Raw genomic sequence first — 8,934 nt, forward strand, 5'->3', positions numbered from 1 at the left:
AAAAAGAGCTAGGAAGGGGGGGTGCACACATTCCTGAAAGGGAACAGCTTGTTGAAAAATCACAGGACAAGGGGGCCTGAGTAGGCCTTGGGGGAATTACAGAGGGTTCTGGGTAAATGCTAACCCCAACTAGGTCTAATTCTCCATTGAAGCATCATATGCCTCTCCTTTCTGCCCTTTATCATGGTTGTAATTTTATGATTATAGTCTTCCCACCAGAGAAGAGATGGTTATCTATGTGTGCTCACTTCTTTATAGTCCCCAGTGCCTGACACATATAAAGAGCTCATTAAATATGTCTGGAATAAGTGGATGAACTGAGCCAGATCAGAATATATGTGTTGATTTAAGGACTTTTGACTTCAGGCTGAAGTTAGTGGAAAACCACTGCCGAAGTTTAGAGAGAGAGTAGCACTAATAGATTTGTTCTGAAGAAAGATCATTTAGGCCACCCTGGAGAGAGGGGTTGGAAGCAGGGAGGCATGGTAAATAAGCAAGAGATGAAGGTAGCCTCACCTTAATTAAGTGCATAACAAAAATCAAGAAAATGGGCTGAACTGGCAAGTTGTTGGATAACATTCACTTCCTGCATTGTACTCACATGCTCTTCCCTGAGACTGGTAGTAACCCTCTTATTTCCTTTGAAATAATTATGTGAAGAAATCTCTCCTGGCCCCTTTCCTCAGAGAGATTATTAGACTGCTTTTCTCTCCATTTTGGTCCTCCTGGAGTTTAGTTCTTTAGTTGTCTGTCTAAGCTCACATGAAGGCAATCCTCCAACCTTTAAGCTCTTTTTCAGACGTAGGCTGTTCCCTAACAGCTAGTTCTGCAGAATTCAGCTTTACAAATTGGACACTGCTACCTTAATTTCTGCTACCCATAAAAGGTTTGAATAGGCTTTAGATTCATGAATTGTCTACTTGTTTGAGAGTAGCCCTTTTGTCCTCTCTTAGCCTCCATTGGACTATAAGTTGCTGGAATAACAATGACTGTCCTCTAGCCCATCTAACAATGGATACATATTAGGCAGTCAATGAGTATTTCTTGAATAACTTTTACTTCAACATTCACAGTGGAAAACATTTCCATTCTGTTACAAAAATTTCCCTCTGCTTTCAAAATTCCAGTACCCTCAATTTAACTCATGTTTCATGAAGGATGAAATGATTGTTTTCAGTATTCAGTATGGGGTCTTCAAGTAAAATATTACAAACAAAAAAAAAATCCAAGACAAATTATATATCCGCCCATAAAAAACTAAGAAGACTAATGAAAATATTAAGTTATTTGCTTTGGGCTGGAATTCAGTACCTTGGTCTGGTTATGTCATGCCCACCAGAAGATTGACTGGTAGGTTGCACATACATTTGATTAGCAAAAAAGAACTGATTATTCTTTTTTTTAATTATTATTATTCTTTAATAAATGTATTTTGGTAAACACAATCTATTACTTGAGTAGTTACATAAAAATATGAACTGTTGGTGGTACTGTATTTCAAGACAGTAGAGAAGCACTATTTATTATTTATATTTATATGTACAGGGCACATGCTTGAAAATATTCAGCATGCTTATTTGCTGTTATAATGATTGTATGTTTGGTTTTGTATGTAATGAAACAATTCATGTAAAAATAAAACAACAACGACAACAACAAAACACAGGACAGCACTGTGGAAGGGCCATGGCAACTGGTAGCACAGGATGGTGGGAGGCAGTAGCCTCTCTTCCCTTCCGCAGGCAGAAGAGCTACATAGCCATCCAAGAAGACACCATGAAAAATATGGATATCAAGGGACTATTGTATAACCATCTTTTATCCACATATTCAGTTATCCTAAGCATCTTCATTCCATCATTCTTCTTGGAGAACATCTCAATATTGGAAACACACTCGGTGTGGTTGTGCATCTGCTCTGTTTTTGTAAATGTTGAAGACAATGCTGTGTAATGAGTATCAGAAGTTCATGAACTTGCGGCCAGATTACTTGGAAGACTGAGTATCTGGTTACGGGATGTGATACTGCAGATGGTGTCCTCCCAGCATTGTTCTAAGAACCATGAATTCCTTGCACACATGATTGTTTCTGTATTCAATAATGCGATGTGCTGTTTTTCAGAGCACAGAAATTTAAAAATATATCTGTTTTGCCCAGAAGTTAACTATTAAACCACATATGCTTCATGATCAATGGCTATGCACAGCAACTCAATAAACACTGAGGGAGGGATTCCAAGATGGTGGCTAGAGGGAGGAAGCAGAAAGCGTGCCTCCTATAGTGAAATCTTGGAGAGATGTTGGAGATACACCTTACAGGAAAAACCACCAAGAAGAGGCAAAACTTTGACCCCTCCACACCTACAGCCTGCGCATAGCATCCCCACTTCACGTTAAATGGAGAAACCAGGAGGGCTCCTGCACTGCTGCCAGATGCCAGCACCCAGATGGCTTGGGAAGACGCAGACCACAAGGTGAGCTAAGCAGCACTGGGTACTCCCACAGATCAGCATGGCCCCCTGGACAGACTGACCCCCACCCAGGGAAAAAAGAAAAAAAACTGAATAATAAGCAATAACAACAAAAAAGACACATAGCAAAGAGGGCGGGGCACCCTGAGTGCTGAAGAGGGGGGAGGGGAAATCCCTCACAACAAGCCAGTTGGAGAAGGCAGGAGTGGCGGCACACACCCAGCAGCCAGAAGTGGGAAAGCTTGTAAAAGCGGCGGTGGGAGGAAAACTCCATAGGAGAGGGGGGAAGGCCCACTTCCCACGGGAACTGTAAATAAACACGCCAGCCTGAGAAAGCGGGTGCAGTGTCACCTCCCCCAGTGTGCTTGGAAAGGGGAATGCTTGTAGCAGTGGTGGTCGTGCCCAGGAGAACTCTGAGTAAGCATAGGCTGCAGGGCCAGGTGAGTGTTAAGCTCACTCCTGAGATCTGCATAAATAACGCCTCCAGCAGCAGCAGGCTGACAGCAGCAGGCAGGTTAGCCACAGCCTCAGATAGACATTCACAGAACTGTCTCCAGACTCTTTTTTCTCTCTCCCTACCTTTGATGAGACAACAACCGAACTATACCTGCATGCTGAAAAACTTAAAAACTGTATTGCATTTGAAATTGGGACACTTTGTGGGGTTTTTTTTTGTTTTGTGTTGTTTTAGTTTTTTTTCCCCTTTGATGAGACAATGACAGAACTACTTCTGAGACACCATCTCCAGGATTGGAGGCTGAGGGACGAACACCAAAATTATTAAGACTGAAACTTTATTGCATTTGAACTTGAAGATTTTTATTTATTTGTTTATTTATTTATTTTAATTGTTTTCATTTATTTATTTTTATTTTTATTTTTTATTTTCACTCCTCTCTCTGTCTCTGTAATGCCTGTTCAGCTTCCTGTTGATTAGTACACTATCTCTCCCTGTTTATATCTTTGAAACTTTTTTGTTGTTTGTTTTGTTTTTTTCTACTTGTTTGTTTGTTTTTCCCTTTTTCTTTAACTTCTTTGCTTTCCATCTCCTCTCACCCTTCCATTCTAAATATCACCATTGTTATTATTACAAGCTAGAAAATACTTAATTGCACACAGTACAGGGACAATAACAACACCAAGGGCAATGATGGGAAGACAGAAAAAACAGGGAAACCAGTTTCCCCACAGCAAAAAATTAGTACAGGGACCAGAGGGAAATGAAGAAAACAGATACTCAGATCCAGACTTGAACAAACTGAAGATAAACTATGCCAAAGAACCCAATGAAACCCACAAGAACAATCTAAAAGAAGAAATACTACAGGTATTCAATGAGAATTTTATAGAGATGATACTGGATATGGTCAACCAAAATGTACAGGAGACACTCAAAAGATTCCAAGACAACAAAAATAGAGAATTTGAAAAAGCACAAGAAGAAATAAAAGAAACCATAGAAGCACTGTATAAACACCAAAGTGAAACAAAGAGCACTATTAATAAAGAGAAAAATGAACTCAGGACGAAAGTAGACAACATTAAAGAGGAAATGACTCAGGATATGGAAAACCTCAGAAAAAAGAATGAAAGAGAATTGTAAAACAAAATGGAAGGCCAATCCAGCAGAACAGAACAAGCAGAAGACAGAATCTCGGAACTCAAAGATGAAATGGTAATTAAAGAAAAAACCTAAGAACTATTAATTAAAGAACTCAAGCCCTCCGAAAGGAAAATGCAAGAACTCACCGATTCCATCAAAAGACCAAACCTGAGAATCATGGGCATAAGGAGAAGAGGTGCAAGCAAAGGGAATGCGCAATATATTCAACAAAATAATAACAGAGAATTTCCCAAATCTAGAGAAATCTATTCCCATACAGATGCAAGAGGCCTCCAGAACACCAAACAGACCAGATCAAAATAGAACTACCCCATGGCATATCATCATTAAAACAACAAGTACAGAAACTAGAGAAAGAATATTGAAGTCTGTAAGAGAGAAAAAACAAATAACATACAAAGGTAAACCCATCAAAATCAAATCAGACTTCTCAACAGAAACACTAAAAGCAAGAAGAGCTTGGGGCACTGAATGAAAATAACTTCAACCCCAGGATACTCTATCCAGCAAAACTATCATTCAAAATAGATAGAGCAATAAAAGTCTTCCACGATAAGCAGAAACTAAAACAATATGTGACCACAAAGCTGCCACTACAAAAGATTCTTCAAGGGATTCTGCACACAGAAAGTGAAACCCAACATAACCATGAAAGCACCAAACTACAGGAAAAGAACAAGCAAGAAAGTAGAGAGTAACCTCAACTTAGGTACACACAATCAAACCTTCAAACAACTAAGACAACTAAATGACAGGAATCACCACATACCTATCATTACTAATACTTAATATTAATGGACTTAATTCCCCCATCAAAAGGCACCGTTTGATAAACTGGATTAAAAAGGAAGATCCAACAATTTATTGCTTACAGGAGACCCATATTACCAACAGAAATAAGCATAGGCTTAGGATGAAAGGCTGGAAGAAGATTTACCAAGCCAATGGCTCCTGAAAACAGGCAGGAGAAGCAATACTTATCTCTGACAAAGTAGACTTGAAACCTACATTGATCAAACAAGATAAAGAAGGACATTCCATTCTAATAAAAGGGGAAATAGACCAAAAGGAAATAACAATTATCAACCTATATGTACCCAATGTCAACGCACCCAAATTCATCAAACATACCCTGAAGGAACTAAAAGCATATATTAACTCCAACATAGTGGTTGTGGGAGACTTTAACACCCCATTATCATCAATAGATAGGTCATCCAAACAAAAAATCAATAAAGAAATCCTAGATCTAAAATATACAATAGATCATACTTGACCTACTTTATGTCTACAGAACATTTCATCCAACTTCTACACAATATACATTCTTCTCAGCAGCCCATGGAATCTTCTCCAAAATAGATCATATCCTAGGGCACAAAGCAACCCTTAGCAAATATAAGAAAATAGAAATTATACCATGCATTCTATCTGATCACAATGCAATAAAACTAGAACTCAACAATAAAAGTAAAGACAAAAAACATGCAAACACTGGAAACTGAATAACTCATTACTTAATGAACAGTGGATCATTGATGAAATAAAAGAGGAAATTAAAAAGTTCCTGGAAGTCAATGAAAATGAAAACACAACCTACCGAAACCTATGGGACACAGCAAAGGCAGTCCTGAGAGGAAAGTTTATAGCCATGAGTGCATGTATTAAAAAGACTGAAAGATCCCAAATCGATGACCTAATGATACATCTCAAACACCTAGAAAAACAAGAACAAGCAAATCCCAAAACAAATAGAAGGAGAGAAATAATAAAAATAAGAGCTGAAATCAACGAAATAGAAACCAAAAAAACCATACAAAGAATTAATGAAACAAAAAGTTGGTTCCTTGAAAAAATAAACAAGATCGATAGACCCCTGGCAAACCTGACTAAAATGAGGAGAGAAAAAACCCAAATTAGTAGAATCAGGAATGCAAAAGGGGAGATAATAACAAACACCATGGAAGTCCAGGAAATCATTAGAGACTACTTTGAGAACCTATATTCAAATGAATTTGAAAATCTTAAAGAAAAGGACAGATTTCTAGATACATATGATCATCCAAAACTGAACCAAGAGGAAATTAATCACCTGAATAGATCTATAACACAAAATGAAAATGAAGCACCAATCAAGAGTCTCCCCAAAAAGAAAAGTCCAGGACCTGATGGATTCTCTGCTGAATTCTATCAGACCTTTAAAGAAGAACTGTTACCAACCCTCCTTAAACTGTTCCACAAAATAGAAAGGGAATGAAAACTGTCTAACACATTTTATGAAGCCAGTATTACACTTATCCCAAAACCAGGCAAAGACACCTCCAAAAAGGAGAACTATAGGCCAATCTCCTTAATGAACATTGATGCAAAAATCCTCAATAAAATAATGGCAAACCGAATTCAACAACACATCAAAAAGATTATTCACCACGACCAAGTAGGCTTCATCCCAGGAATGCAGGGGTGGTTCAACATATGAAAATCAATGAACGTAATAAACCACATTAACAGAAGCAAAGACAAAAACCACTTGATCATCTCAATAGATGCAGAAAAAGCCTTTGATAAGATCCAACACCATTTCATGATAAAAGTTCTAAGAAAACTAGGAATAGAAGGAAAGTACTTCAACATTATAAAAGCTATATATGACAAACCTACAGCCAGCATTATACTTAATGGAGAAAAACTGAAACCATTCCCTCTAAAATCAGGAACGAGACAAGGATGCCCACTATCTCCACTCCTATTCAACATAATACTGGAATTCCTAGCCAGAGCAATTAGGCAAGAAGAAGGAATAAAAGGAATACAAATAGGTTAAGAAACTGTCAAAATATCCCTATTTGCAGATGGAGGGGGGGAGAAATGACCCAAACATTGTATGCACATATGAACAACAACAACAAAAAAACACTGAGGGAGTGGGGAACTCTGGGTCTGCGTCCTCTCTCAGAACCTCAGCTTCCCCCTTGCTTCCAAATTTCAACTTGACTGAGTCTTTCTTTTTAATGCCCACCCACTTAGAGGTTCTCTCTAAGTTCCCGGCATGTAACTGCTGTCAGTCTCCTATTATATTTAGTAGTGAAAGTAAAAGAATCCTCTAAAAGAAGCTCATTATCATATAAGGTAACCAGATTTTTGAAATGCTGCACCTACCTTTTTATGGCTTGTGTCTTCCTTGATGTGATTTTTGTTCTATATGGAGCACCGCTAACAGAGTTGGTGCTGGAAACATTTTTATTTCCAGTTATTTTGTCTAGTTTTACTACTGGGTCTTGTTTATGTTTGTTAAGATCAAACCTCAAAGCATGGCTAAGAGTTTTCAGTAGAAATGGAGTTACATCTGTTAGGGAGCACAGTCCCCAGATCACTACAATTTCTAGTTTTGTAGGAGCATGGCTTGGCACATTTCTTATTCCACTGGATTGGGAAAGACCATGGCAGCCATGGCTGTATACTCAGAGCGACCTTTGGCTATGTGGCTGGCCTCGTTATTTCACTTACTCTGGATATACTGGAATAGAAAGCAACTTACGTACAAGAACAACTAAGAGGAGCAAGGGAGAAGACATTCTTTGTGCAGATCCCATAAGGACTATGCAGAAATGTATATGGTCAAAGACAAGCAATTCATTCAATTTACAGGACTGTTTTTTTTAATGTAGTTTAAACATGATATGATTGTAGCCTTTTAAAATATGAAACCCTGAGAGATTGTACTTTCTAGTCTAAATAAAGTACTTATAATAGAAAAAAAATAAATGAACACACAGGACATAGGGGAGTGAAGAAGAGGGCCTGATGCCTACAAAGCTGGAAAGTACTGCATTAAATTCCCAAGTTCCTTTCGGCATCCTGCTTATCCTTAGAAAGATCGGCTCTCACTGTACAGCATTCTACTGATAGATAGAAGAGTTAGAGACAGACTTTCTAGAATAAATTCCCAATTTAGTCCTTCCTCCCTTTCTCCTTACCTTCTTTCCTTTCTTTTTTTTTCCTTCTTTCCTTCTGTTACAGGCCTGTGTCACCATGCCTAGCTTCCAGTTCCTTTCTTTTATAAAATTAAAATGCTAAACTATTCCAATTAGCTACAGGATTTGATTACTTATAATCTGGCAAAACTCAAAAATATTAAATGTCTTTAATTTTTGATCCAAGGTTATCAGGATAACTATTTTGAATTCCTTTTCATTCCCAAACACATTTTCACATGTTCTCATTTGAAAAGGTTATTAGCTTATATGAGATTACTAAAGAGGTAAGCTTTTGAGGCAGGTGGTGGGGTAGGCCGGCTTCTGGAGCCCCACACCACACATCTGCAAGCAGCCAGCTTTCACTCAGTGGTCTCTTCCATTTCAGGAGCTCCCACTACTGTTCAGGAAGCCCCTCTGGGAGGTGGTGGGGTAGGCCTTATTCTTCTCACCAGCCACAAGGCACCACTCTACCTTATACATGTTACAGTTACATTTTGCTTGAAAATACTTCATCTTTTGTTTAAAGTTTAGCTCCAGATGACCCTTGAAAATTTCAGCCTATTCGTATTCAAGTTTCATGATTACCTCATGAGACAGACTATTTTATCACCATTTTATTTAGAGGAAAATAAGCATGGGAGGTCATTTACTCTAGGTGTACTACATGTGGCATTTACACTAGGATTCAAACACATCTAACTCTGTACTTCCTCCACTACAGCCGCTCTTGAAGCAGTTTGTCAATCTGAAGGTTTTTGTCGGGCTCTGGATTCCCCCGGAGTTGTACTGCCACTGCCCATCTCACACTGCAATGCTGGTTTAAATATCCTAAATATCCTTGGACCGGCTTTCTCAACTATTG

General features: G+C 38.4%; 1 pseudogene; it reads left to right on the plus strand.

Annotated features, from left to right (window-relative positions):
• Positions 1–1,776: 1,776 nt before the first annotated feature.
• On the plus strand, positions 1,777–7,621 carry LOC109689397 (phosphatidylinositol-glycan biosynthesis class F protein-like; annotated as a pseudogene).
• Positions 7,622–8,934: the final 1,313 nt, after the last annotated feature.

The sequence above is a fragment of the Castor canadensis genome, chromosome 11 (assembly GCF_047511655.1).
Source record: "Castor canadensis chromosome 11, mCasCan1.hap1v2, whole genome shotgun sequence".
NCBI lineage: Eukaryota > Metazoa > Chordata > Mammalia > Rodentia > Castoridae > Castor > Castor canadensis.